Source organism: Danio aesculapii, chromosome 11 (genome assembly GCF_903798145.1).
Source record: "Danio aesculapii chromosome 11, fDanAes4.1, whole genome shotgun sequence".
In the NCBI taxonomy this organism is placed as follows: Eukaryota; Metazoa; Chordata; class Actinopteri; order Cypriniformes; family Danionidae; genus Danio; species Danio aesculapii.
In genome coordinates, this window is record NC_079445.1 from 18,570,570 (window position 1) to 18,584,287 (window position 13,718).

At 35.3% G+C, this 13,718-nt stretch overlaps 1 protein-coding gene across 1 annotated transcript in view; it reads left to right on the forward strand.

Annotated features, from left to right (window-relative positions):
* Positions 1-13,718, forward strand: part of tafa4b (TAFA chemokine like family member 4b) — a 110,814-nt gene that overhangs the window by 46,679 nt on the left and 50,417 nt on the right. The window lies entirely within an intron of this gene.

Here is a 13,718-nt window from a genome sequence, read left to right on the forward strand (position 1 = left end):
TGACATTATTGCAACACCCACTCTTACGCGCACATGCACAGTTATATTTTTCCATCTACCAGTTTTCATTTCATCATTTTACTTAAATATTATAATATGGACCAAAACATGCCAGAAAAGTGTGTTCTGATTCTTTATTAAGTTGATACATCAAGCTTTTTATGATTCATGTATTTGATATATACGTGAGAATATAGCTGAAAAGAAAAACAGTTTAGTTTTGTTTTGCTTCTCAAAATGGGCAAAAATAGCAGTTTTGTCTACTTTTTTGTGGCCACAAATGTAAATGACTGTATTTTCACAATGGCATAGCAAACTGCTTACGTAAAGTGCATATAAATATAATAATCGGCCTAGTTTGATGGTGTTTAATGCTCAGTTTTAGGATAAAAACCATGACATTTTAATTGTGGTTGGCAAAATTCAATGCAGGCCTAAAATGCTGATTGATTTAACAAACACATCAGACGAAGCAAATATATTCAATGCTAATTATTTTACTAATGCAGAGGAGATTGTTGAACAAAGTTTCGTTTATATGGACAGTTTTGGGTCATGTATAAAAATAGAAGGGGCTTTTAGGTTTAAGAAGTAAACTCTTTAGTTTCTGTTTTTTTTTAAACACAGTTTAGTGTTTCCTTTAAATAAATGACAGTGCCCTCTGGTCCCATTTTCCCAAGGAAAGAAGCTTTACAATATTATTGTCTGTGTTTATCAGGGATGGGCAATACATTTTTCCAAGGATCCACATGACAGACTATGGGGCAGTTTTAAAAGGCCAGACCATTACAGTTCATTTGTTTAAAAAACAAACAAACAAACAAAAAAAGCATCCTGTCAAACTATTCAATAAACATTCATAAAAACTCTAAAGTTTAAAAAAGGACCAATTTTACACAAACAGTATTTTAAAGTATTTTAAAGGCCCGCATCATAATATCAAATTCATACAAATGCCACATTATTTTTTTATGTTCATTGAGAGAATCCTAGCCTGTATTGAGCTGAACAAGTACTCTGAAGTCAGGTTGAATGTAAAGTTGATATGTGATGTAATGATCATCACTGAGAGAAGATCTGTATCTGCTAATCTGAGGTAATTAGTCTACATTTACTACTGTGTAATTCCATACAAAGTGTGAATCTGCCTGGTTAGTTCCTGTCACATGACTCGGGGTTTGCTTGCGGCACTCTGAAATGTTTTGATTTTTTCAACTCGTTGTGCCTGGAAAACGTGAGCGTGACATAACACATGTGCATCCCTTCCAATTTGTGAGCTGAACCCATGTGTCTCCATTTTAAATGACAAAACTGAGTGCACAAAAGACACTATATGTGAAATCCTCTTTTGTTGACTCGCAATAGCAGACCTGTGTATAAGACTTGAGATATCACAGATGCTTTGATGTCTTTGACAATTCAAATATGAGTTGAAAACACAGAGACAATTGGCTCCACAACCCATCAGGTGGGAATGCGGGAAAACTAGCTCCCCTCCTGTCCTCCATTTACATTTGAAACATCTCCCTAACACCCCTTGGTCACTCAGCCCCTTTTCACACTACTCACACAGAATGGTCATTTCAAAATATGAAGTCACTTTATCTATCATGTTTGAAATCATTTGAAATGTCTAAGTGCGATTGGTACAATGGCCTCGTTCCCTCAGAAATAGACATAATCAAAACAATAGATATATAACTTCAGGTATCTGTTGAACCACTGTGAAGGGTGTGCCTGTCCTATAGGCAGAAACTCTTCCACTAAATGCAAATGCCTTTCGTTATTCGACACACCCCTTTCCTCAAGGAAATTCTTGGATTGACTACATAAGGTAAAGTTTCTAAATGTTCAGGGCGATTCTGTTACCCAGATCAGCCCATAGTGTGGAACTTCATGTTCCATGTTAGGTATATTTTGACGTCAGGTATGCATGTTTTAATCTTGAATTTATATTTGAGAATTTGATGTCTTGTATTGATCGTTTATTAATTGACTGAATGAATTGGCATAATATACATTTACCTGACTAATAAATTGTTATGTTTTGAATTATTCAAAACATTTATTATTCTTAGAGCTCCGACTAACAACAATTAATTCAAGTATACTTAGACTGTAAAAGGCCAATAATGGGTTTTCAATTTAGAACAGCAAAGTATTGTTGTGACCAATCTAAATGTGGGTAGGCCTTCATCTCTAAACTTATAATACTATTTAAATCATATGGTGATTATGATATGATGAAATAGTTTTGCTTTAGTAGATAGCAGATCTATGGGGACCACACAACAAAAAATATTCTAAACTGAGTAAGTAGGGTTCTGCCTTTTTAGAATTGTGGTTAATGACCAAGACTGACATGCTTGTGCTTAAGAAAATGTATTCTCCACCAGTACAAGACTTAGGATGTTATAAGAATCCAAATGAACAAGAATAATATAAAATAACGAATCCAAGAGAATATTTAATCATAACTTAAAATAATATTAAGAGAAACAAAATAATCTTATCAGTGTTTTATAATTGGAGTCAGATAAAACCAGGATAAATATATTAATATTCTAAACCACCTCATACTAAAATTGGAGTCAGATATGAGTTAAATTTAAAGTAAATCAACATTGTGCACTGGAAAGACTGAACATGCAGTGAACCTTCATTAAATTAATTCTAATTATTAAATTAAATAAATGCTTTCCACGTAAAATGCTCAGGTCTGGTGTATATCATTGGAACGAACAACCAAATAAATATTACACACAAATCTGAAAAAGTCCTGCAAAGTCTTGATGGGACAGACATATTCAAAGAAGACTAATTATTGATGCATTTGGTGATTTGTTTTTTACATTATCTATATGAAGACACATGCAAATTCTGACACTGATTATGATATTTTAAAGCGGACCTGTTATGCCCCGTTGTAAAATAAGTTTCTGATGTCCCTAGAGTGTATTTGTGATGTATATGTGAAGTTTCAGCTCAAATACTCCACAAATAATGTTTTATAACTCTTTGAAATGGCTCCTTTTTGGCTTTGAACCTAATTGTGCCATTTTGGTTACTGCCGCTTTAAATTCAAATGAGATTGTGCTCTTTTTAAGAGAGGGCGGAGTTACAAATGCTACAAATAGGTCAGCATAGTGGCAGATTCAAAAACAAGAAAGAAAGAAAGAAAGAAAGAAAGAAAGAAAAGAAAAGTACATATATGTGTGTATATTTTTTATTTAATGTCATGTTAACAATTCAGAATATACAAGTATAATGCATACAATAAAAACCAGCAATAAAAAAAGGTTTTATTTATTTATTAAAGGTTTTAAGATTTTTTTTAACCTTAATATATTATTTAATTTTTAAAACCTTTTTTGGAAAAACTATAATGAATATCTTCAAGTGAGTTCATAAAATAGTTCTTACAATAGTTTTTACAAACATTAAATGTGGGTCAGTCCAATAAAATATGCTAAATAAAAAAACAACAACAAAAAACCCTCATAAATAAAGAATGAATATGAACTACAGAGTATATCAGTGAGCTTTTCAACACGTTTGTTTTTTCAGCTCATTTAGGAACTCTTGACCTCTAATATATATACATAATTACCAGTATTGTCAGTGTGGTCCTGTTCGGGAGATTAAATGCAGGTCGTTTCCATCCATATCATATTTATATAACAGAGCTTGTGCCCTGCAGTAACATTAAAACGGACAGCACAAAGTCACTCTCTTCATTAGAGTTCATGACGAGTTTTAAGTGAAGGGACAATCCAGTAATGACTGTATTAATATGTATGATCTTAAACGGTCAGGTAATAAACCCGTCACACCTCTTTAAACACACACACACACACGAAAAATAGCTCAAATAATGTCCACTTCCCCACGCTAATTGACACCCACGAGCGAACTAATTCTGATTTGCATAATTCATGAAAGCTTCCCTCATGGCGACGTACTGACCAGCAGTACATAAATATTTTAGCATGCCAAAAGGTCAGACTCGGGCTCTTTCGCTGAATCATTCATATTATGCAAAGTCCTTCCCCAATGTCAGTGTTGCTCCAGCTAATTATCACACTTTCTTTAATTACGACTTCTCTTTGTTTAGTTGTTGCTAATGCAAGGTGACCTTTAAGCGGGCACAGAAATGCCAGCAGCATCTCCAGTCGCTCTGACTGATGATGTTACTTTCCGTTTTGACGGGGAGAAGAGGTTACTTTTCTAACCGAGGTGTTTTTAATCAGCTCGCTGCTAATTACAGCTGAAGAGTGTCAAAAAGGTCACCAGAGTTTGCACTTTTTATATAGCAATAAAAGTGGATGTCATCGGTGGGCTCAGGTCTGGTCATGATTTCAATGGAGATTTAGGGTAACTGCATTGTAAATGCAGGATTCCACACAATTCATTCCTGTTGTCTCAAACCAGATTGATTAAGTTAACTTAAATTTAAGCAGATTAAACAATAAAGTTTTTCCAACGAATTGTCATTTTTTATTGTCATATATATATACATATATATATATATATATATATATATATATATATATATATATATATTCATTCATTCATTCATTTTCTTTTCAGCTTAGTCCCTTTATTAATCCAGGGTCACCACCAGCCACCAGCCACAACCCATCACTGGGAAACACATACACTACAGACAATTTAGCCTACCCAATTCACCTGTACTGCATGTCTTTGGACAGTGGGGGAAACCGGAGCACCCAGAGGAAACCCACGCGAACGCAGGGAGAACATGCAAACTCCACACAGAAACGCCAACTGAGCCAAGGCTTGAACCAGCGATCCAGCAACGTTCTTGCTGTGAGGCAACAGCACTACCTACTGCGCCACTGCTTCGAATGTGTGTGTATATATATATATATATATATATATATATATATATATATATATATATATATATATATATATATATATATATATATATATATATATATATATATATATATATATATATATATATATATATATATATATATATATATATATATATATATATATATATATATATATATATATATATATATATATATATATATATATATATATATATATATATACATTCGAAAAATGCAGCAACACCAAAGCAAAACGCTCCAAAAATGCCAATTTATTAAATGAAAAAGGTTTAACAAGGCGTGTAATGTTTCGAGCACACTGGCTCTTCATCAGACACTGTTCATCACAGTATATTGCTCTGTTTTATACACTTCTGGATCACATGATCTCATACATTATCTCACAACAAAAAATAGAAAAATATACATTTATAAAGTATACAAAATACAAAAACCAATCCTAATAATACATTACAAATAAAAAAAGACGTAATAAAATCTAAAGAAAAACAACAGAATATTGCCAAAAAACCTTTACCCAAAACAACTAGTTAAACATTAAAGAAAAGAATGAATATCAAACTCCTCATTTAAATAAGTAGTTTGAACAGACAGTAAAATATGTATTTTTTAATTGTGGGTGAATTTTGTTTTGTTGTAAAATAACAGATTTTTAGAGGAACAAAAGAAAAGGTTAAACATACAAAATTTAAATATTCACACTTTTTTTCCCTTTCCTTGACTTCCTTGATTGAGTTACTGGTGCTTCAGTATTCTGAAACCTAAATTGAATAAAAAAAAAAACAAATGTTTTTCTGGTGGGGATGTGGCCTGGAAAGTTTATTTTCTAATTTTAAATATGGTGTACTTTGATAAAATATATTTAAATTTATTCTATAATATATGTTTCAGAATATTTGAACAATTAGGTGTTATTATGTTGGTTATTGTTTTTTTTTTTTTAAATAAAGAAATGAATGCATATGTTCAGCAAAGATTCATTCAATTGATCAAAAGTGCTAAAACATACATTATGAATGTACATTATTATGTTCATTATACATAATAACTACATTATAAATACATGATAATTACATGGCTAAGTGGTTAGCGTGGTTGCCTTACAGCAAGAAGGTTGCTGGTTTGATTCCTGGCTGAGCCAGTTGATGTTTCTGTGTGGAGTTTGCATGTTCTCCCTGTGTTTGCGTGGGTTTCCTCCGGGTGTTTCCCCCACAGTCCAAAGACACACGATGTAGGATGAATTGGATAAACAAAAATGGCAGTAGTGTGTGTGTGGGGGTTTCATAACACTGAGGGTTGTATACTCTCAATGCTGGGTTGTGGCTGGAAGGGCTTGAGCAGGTAAAACCCATGCCAGAGTAATTGGTGGTTCATTCTGCTGTGGCGACCCCTGATAAATCAGGGACTAAGCTGAAGGAAAGTGAATTACTTTCACTTTTATTTTTAAAATTACTTTATAACTTTCTGTGTAACCTGTAAAAACACAATTTCCACTAAAATAATGTAATTTAATACATACTGGGGTGACTCGGTGGCGCAGTGGGTAGTGCCGTCGCCTTTGAGCCTCGGCTGGGTCAGTTGGCATTTCTGTGCGGAGTTTGCATGTTTGCAGTGTTGGGTTGTAGCTGGAAGGGTATCCGCTGCGTAAAACATATGCTGGATAAGTTGGCGGGTCATTCCGCTGTGGCGACCCCTGATTAATAAAGGGACTAAGCCGTGAAGAAAATGAATGAATGAATAAATACATACTGGTTATGTCTATTAATGAGAGTAATATATAATATTTACATTTATAGAAACAATATTTAGTAGCAAAATTTATTTTACACAGATATATTGGATCTATATTTAATTATTTTATACAAATAAGTTATTTTACAAACATATGGTACAGGTTTGTACAGGTATATTAATACTTACACAACATAATACATATGTTTGCAGAACACATATTTTGGAAAATTATTATAAATGTAACTTTAAATATGATTATTAAATATGTGTATTCTAAGTATAATTTGGTTAATTTAAATATTGAATTTAACTTATTAAAAGATGTATATTCCAGTATGCTTGTACATTTATTTATCAATTAATTTATGTCCTTTTTATTTAATATACATCATGATCTAAATAGCCACATATCCCTTTTAAACAAAATGTGAAGAAAAGAAATGTGACTGCAGGTCCGCTTGTGTCCACAGGGTGTCTCTGAAGCTCTATAAATAGCTGTAGAGAAAGAACCGCTCATGTGTCTGAATGAGAAGCAGTAATGGGTCATTTGTAAAGTTCTCCGCTGGAAACATGGACACTAATGGGAATGGATGGTCTGAATCTCACCCAAACGAGCCGAGCGCCGTTGACTGATGGTTGACACTGAAACCAGACACTATAACTAACAACCACTTTTTCTTGTCTTGCGTGTCCTGCCAGGCTTGTCCATGTTTGCAGGTAAATAGAGACAATAGCGTGCCTTTGTTCCTGTCTGCTGTAATAGGCCCTTATATAGCCAGCACCGAAGGCCAACAAAGTCCCAAAGCGTGTCGCATTTAATGAGTACACACACTTTCCTGCATGCCTACATGCGGTTTTCCACATTGGCTTCAGCCTCCATATAGTACAGTGTGTCAAAGTGAGCCAAAGGCCACCCGCTCTGACAACTCATTTGTGTTGTGGGAGCTGGGCTTTGGTTTCTGTCAGTCTTGGTCATTCTTTGAAAGATTAAACACACAAGTTCAAACGTCCATGCAACATTGTTGAAACCTGTGATGACATTTGACACGTCCAATTAAAAACAACAGCTAACCTGCAGCTGTTACAGTACCTGCTCTGAGTAATGGAGCAGTCTGCTGGAGCGCACGCTGTAGTATATATGTTATGCTAGAAAGCTTGTTAGTTCCATTTTGTCACTTCACATTTTCTTCTGTCGTTAACGATTGGGATATATTTGTTTGTAAGTGTGTGTGCTTTGATTTTAGATCCGGTGGAAACTATTAATGGAAAACAATATGCAATATAGCTAGTGGGATTAAAGAATTTTTGAATATTGCATTAGTGTTTGCTAGTATTATTAGTATGGTGGCGAAGCAGTGGCGCAGTAGGTAGTGCTGTCGCTTCACAGCAAGAAGGTCGCTGGTCCGAGCCTCGGCTGGGTCAGTTGGTGTTTCTGTGTGGAGTTTGCATGTTCTTCCTGCGTTTGTGTGGGTTTCCTCTGGGTGCTCTGTTTTTCCCCCACAGTCCAAAGACATGCGGGACAGGTGAATTGGGTAGGCTAAATTGTCCGTAGTGTATGAGTGTGAATGAGTGTATTTCCCAGACATGGGTTGGAGCTTGAAGGGCATCCGCTGCGTAAAACATATGCTGGATAAGTTGGCGGTTCATTCTGCTGTGGCGACCCCAGATTGATAAAGGGACTAAGCCGAAAAGAAAATGAATGAATGAGTATTAGTATGGTGTGATTAAATGAATTTAATGCTTTTATTCACCAAGGAGGCGTTAAATTGATTAAAAGTGGTATAAAAGATAACAAACTCTTTTTTTTACTGCAAATTCTCTTGAATTTTCTATCCATCAAAGAATCTTCGGAGGAAAGATTTATGATTTTCAACACTTAATAATAAGAAATGTTTCTTGAGCATATTGAAATGAATTTTGGATGATCATGTGACACTAAAGGCTGGAGTAAAGATGCTTCAGCCTTTTATCACAGGAATATTTAATTTAGCTAGTAGGAAGAAAGCATTTCTGAATATTGCATTAATATTTGTCTGATTTGAATGTTTTATTATTTACTAATTCATTGTTTTGCCTTATTTTAGAATTAGTGTTATAGCAGCGGCTCCCAAACTGGGGTGCGCAGTCTGACCACCAGGGGTGCGGGAGAGAAAGTTTGTAATGGCGGAAAATTTTATCTTTTATTATTTTTATGCGTTTATCTTCGGTAAATTTTACATCATATTTTTGAGGGAAAATAAATTCATTAAGAGAGAGAGAGAGAGAGAGAGAGAGAGAGAGAGAGAAAGACATAGCAAATTGTAATTTACTACCTATGCATACTCATCTCGCCGTTTCACGTCTGCGTCACAATAGCCCTGCCCTTTCACATTAGATGCTAAGTGATAGTACATTCATAATTTTTTTCCCCGCTTACTATATTCATCAAAATGGACACCTGGTTAAAAACTGCCACTTAAAAGAAATCAAGTGACAGTAGAGATGAACCATCAACATTGGCCTCTTCTCTGGAGATGTGCAGCGTGCAGGTGAAGAGGCGCAGGCGGAAACAGAGAAATCCAGCAGAGATGTACTGATGGAGAGAATTAGGCCTATGCCTGAGACTGAGAAAATGTCAAGTAAGAAATGCAAATAAAGCAACAGTTACATTGGTTTTGGGTTTACATGGATTGGAGATACAGAAAATCCAAATCTGCAATGTGCAGTTTGTGATGAGGTTTTAGGTAATAGCAGTCTTAAGCCCTCATATATGGTCCAGCACTTATAAACAACACACAGCCACTTACAAGACATGATTGTAAGTTTTTCTTCAAGGAAAATTGGAGGAACTGCAGGATAAAAGGGAGGCACAAAGGAGCAGTAGCTTTCATCCGAAAATTTGCACCATCGGTTTCCTGGGTACACTGCTGCATCCACCAAGATGCTCTAGTGATAAAAAACACGCCAGATGAACTTTTGTCTTTACTTAATGACATTGTGAAAATTGTCAACTTTATAAAAGCTTGTTTTAATCTCGTATACAGAAAATATCTGTATTTAGTTATTGTAGTTAAAATGTGGAGTTTAATCGAAGAAAGGGGTGCTTGACAGGTGTCAAATACTAGAAAGGGGTGCACACAGCAAAACATTTTGGAACCACTGTGTTATGGTATTGCATGACCAAAGAAGTTCATTGTTTTGTTCAACTACGATTATTTAAATCATTCAAAAAAAAAAAAAAAAGAAAAGTAAAAAGCTATCTTTTCATCAAAAGATCCTGGAAAGAAAGAAACATTATAATTTGGACAAAAACTGTTCAGCAATGGAAATAATAAGAAATGTTTCTCGAGCATATTTTAATTGGTGCCTCCAGGATTTCCAGGACTTCAATGGCTCTTGAGATAAAAAAAACACAGAAAAATGCAAGAAGTGTAGGAAATAAAACCAGAACTTTTGACAAATATAATTTTTGGATGCAAATATAAAGAAAATGTCCCTGCAAAATCCTGTAAGGACTGTTAAATGGTGCTTCCTGAAGGATCGTGTAACATATAGTGTGTGAAAGTGAGTCACCTGCAGCCAAAGGCCAAACACTCTGAGACCGCATTTCTGTCTTTCTCTAACCAAAACTCTGAGACTGTTACTGTAGACCCGCTCTTACCACATTCGGCCTGTCTCAAATGCCATGAGAAAAATCCATGAGACCACAGAAAAGTGGCCCGATTGGGACAGGGCCATCATTTGACTTAGTGAATCGTGAACTGCAGTCTTGCTCTGACTGGATCATTTGAATCAGTGAGTCATTAAGAGGAGCCTCGCTATATCAGTATTCCTAAATAAAATGACTCTGATGAACTTGTAAAAATGTAATAAAAATAATAGTCACCTTTATTTTAATGTACAATTTACATCATTAACTTTTAGCTCAATAAACTATTAGCTGCTTATTATTAGCTAGTAATATAGTTGTTATGCTTAGGTATTGGGTAGGATTAGGGATGTAGAATAAGATAATACTTAAAGTGTTAATAAACAGTTCATATATTGATGATAGGCAGGTAATAAGCAAGTAGTAAATGGTGTGAATTGTAACTGAAATAGCAGTATTTTCAAAATAGTTTGTTAATTAATTATATAACAATTAATTAGGGCTATTGATCAAAATTATATATATATATATATATTTCCCAAGAAAAAGTCAGAATTTAAGACAATTGCATTATTGTGGCAGATTTTTGGTGGTTTAAAAATATTTTGAAGTCCGCTCATCTGTCATCACTTTCTGTAAATAATTTTATAAGTAAAAGATTTTACATATAGAATTAACACAGGCTCATACTTCAAATTTTCTTGACAATGATATTGGCTGCCAATAAGCCTGACAGGCTTTATTCTGTAATGCACTTTATCGCTTGTTACTTCCAGTAACAAGTATGAATTTGGATTTTAATAAGGTGTTAGCAACTAACATTAATTAATGAAAACCTCATTGTGTGATAAATTGTTTATTTATTTAGTTGCACTTTGATCTATAAGTTAAAGATTTTAGATAAGCTTGTTAAGTAAGCGATAAAATAAGATACAGAATAAAGCCCGACTGGCTAATTGGCAGCCAATCTGATGGTTAATTTAATTTGAAATATGAGTCTGTGTTATTCAGCGGTTGCTATCTCAGAAAAACATACCCTGTAATGTCACGACTGACCAATCAGAATCAAGTATTCCAGACAGCCGTGTAATAACTTTAGTGAATGCACTGTAAATAAACATGAACTAACAATGAACAACTTTATTCATTCATTCATTCATTCATTCATTCATTTATTCTCCTTCAGCTTAGTCCTTTATTTTTCAGGAGTCACCACAGCAGAATAAACCGCCAACTGTTCCAGCATATGTTTTACGCAGCAGATGCCCAACCCAGTGCTGAGAAACACCCATAAACTCTCTTATTCACACATGCACTCTTATACTATGGTCAATTTAGTTTATTAAATTCACTTATTGTGCATGTGTTTGGACTGTGGGGGAAACTGGTGCACCCGGAGGAAACCCACGCGAACACAGGGAGAACTTGCAAACTCCTCACAGAAATGCCCAACCAGCGACCTTCTTGCTGTGAGGCAACCGTGCTAACCACTGAGCCACTGTGCCGCCCGTGAACAATTGTTGATTGTTTGTTCATGTTAGTAAATACATTAATTAACATTGACTATTGTTATTTATAACACTTTATCTTAATGTAGTGTAAACGAACAAATCAGCCTAAATGAACACATTACACTGACAGCCCTTCCCTTAGTGCATAATTTTTCCACTTATTGTCGTCGCAATCAACCAAGTTGTCTCAAACTGAGTCACAAAATGCCTGCCCTTTTGGTGCTGACACGCCAGTCAGCTATTGACAGCAGAAAGACATGCTTCTTGATAAATCGCACAAAGGCTCACCCGCCTCGCGCTGTCAGAATATATCAATCGCCTGGCTGCCCCATCAGCTCAAGGTAATGGCGTTTAGCTCGACACCCAGATGCGTCCGCCACAGGGATAGAGACAGTTAGCCATGCTTGAAATCTTATTTGATTTCAGCCTGATCTGAGATTTATTACTCGGAGACCATCATAACAGCGCTTTAAAATCCAGAACAAGATGGCTATGGTGGAACGGCGAGTGGTTAATTCCAGCGTCGCGGTCCTGGAGGAGAAGCCACGCAGAAATCGCACGATTATCCCCGGAGTCTGCTCACTGTGCTTAATGGCGCGGCTGAGAATTTTACAAATGACTTCTGCTGCCAAGTGTGTAAAAAGAGGCCGATGCAGAAAAAAAAGCTTATTCAGATGCATTTAAGCTGCTCGTACAGCACAGATTTTGCATGCCTGCTCAGTCATTATTAGCTTAAAGTGCCTCTGTTATGCTTTTTTTTCGGATGTAGTGTGTAATGAAGCTGTTTGCGGATGTAAGAAGGATCAAAGTTTCAAAAAGTACACAGTAGATGGAGTTATTGTTTCTCAAGAGAATAAATCAATGCCTTAAACCAGCTGTCAGTAATACTTCAGTTGTTCTTATTTTTTTGTATATATTTGCTAAAGGCCAGTCTGTAGTTGAAGTCCAGATGTAGTCCAGTCAACAGCAACTTTTTTGACCCTTAAACAAGGATTTGTGTTGTTAACAAGTCCAAAATGTTGGACTTGTGTCTGAATGTATGAATATTCATACTTCTATACTATATGATAGGCTAAAAACAGCATATGAGCATGAGTAGTATGTCAGTGTTAATTTATAGGCAGTTTATAGTAAAACAAATTAAGTGAAAAGAACCAAAATGATTTATTGCTTCCATTGAGATTCTTAAGCTAGCACCTGATGCATACTTTACTAAAGACGTGAAGTGGTGCTTTATTTTATACACCCATTTTAACTTGTGTATATTAATTATCTTACCAATGAGGCATGGGACAATTCTTGATGTTGCAGTAACTTGGGTAACAAGGCTACGAAATGCAGTCCTGGTAGTGCTTTTCTAGTGCCGTATCTGGTCTGTATTTTTTATTTAATTCTGCATGTGCACCTGTGTACCAGTTATTTGCACCCCTGGATATTATAATACTAAAACCAGTGGGAAACAACCAATTATTGGTTGATCTCTTTTTCATACTAAACACATTTGTATAGTTATATCTACTATATAGAGCTATATATAGTACTTTTTAATTGTCATGATGTAAGTTCAAACCAAACCAACGGTCATTGGCTCATTACTGATACGTACCCTTGTATACATCTCTGGACAGCGCAAAATACGTCCTTTTTTGCAAATCCACCAGAGGTTGCTGTGAACACTTTTTCATATTCGCACCTGCTGTTCTCGCTTGAATCCACCAGAGGCCGCTGTTGACTGACTAACTTACTGACTGACTGACCGATCCCCCACCCACCCTTTTCCCAAAACCCAACTGATAGTGTTTTCAAAAGCAATCCAGAAAAAGAGAAGCCCTCACGGCCGCCTGATTTTAACCACATTCTCACCCTGTTATTTACTTGTTTATTTTATTTCTTGACTTTTATTTTTGATTTACCTGCTTTTTGCAACCCTTCCTTGTTGGACTTGAACCCTGTCGTTGT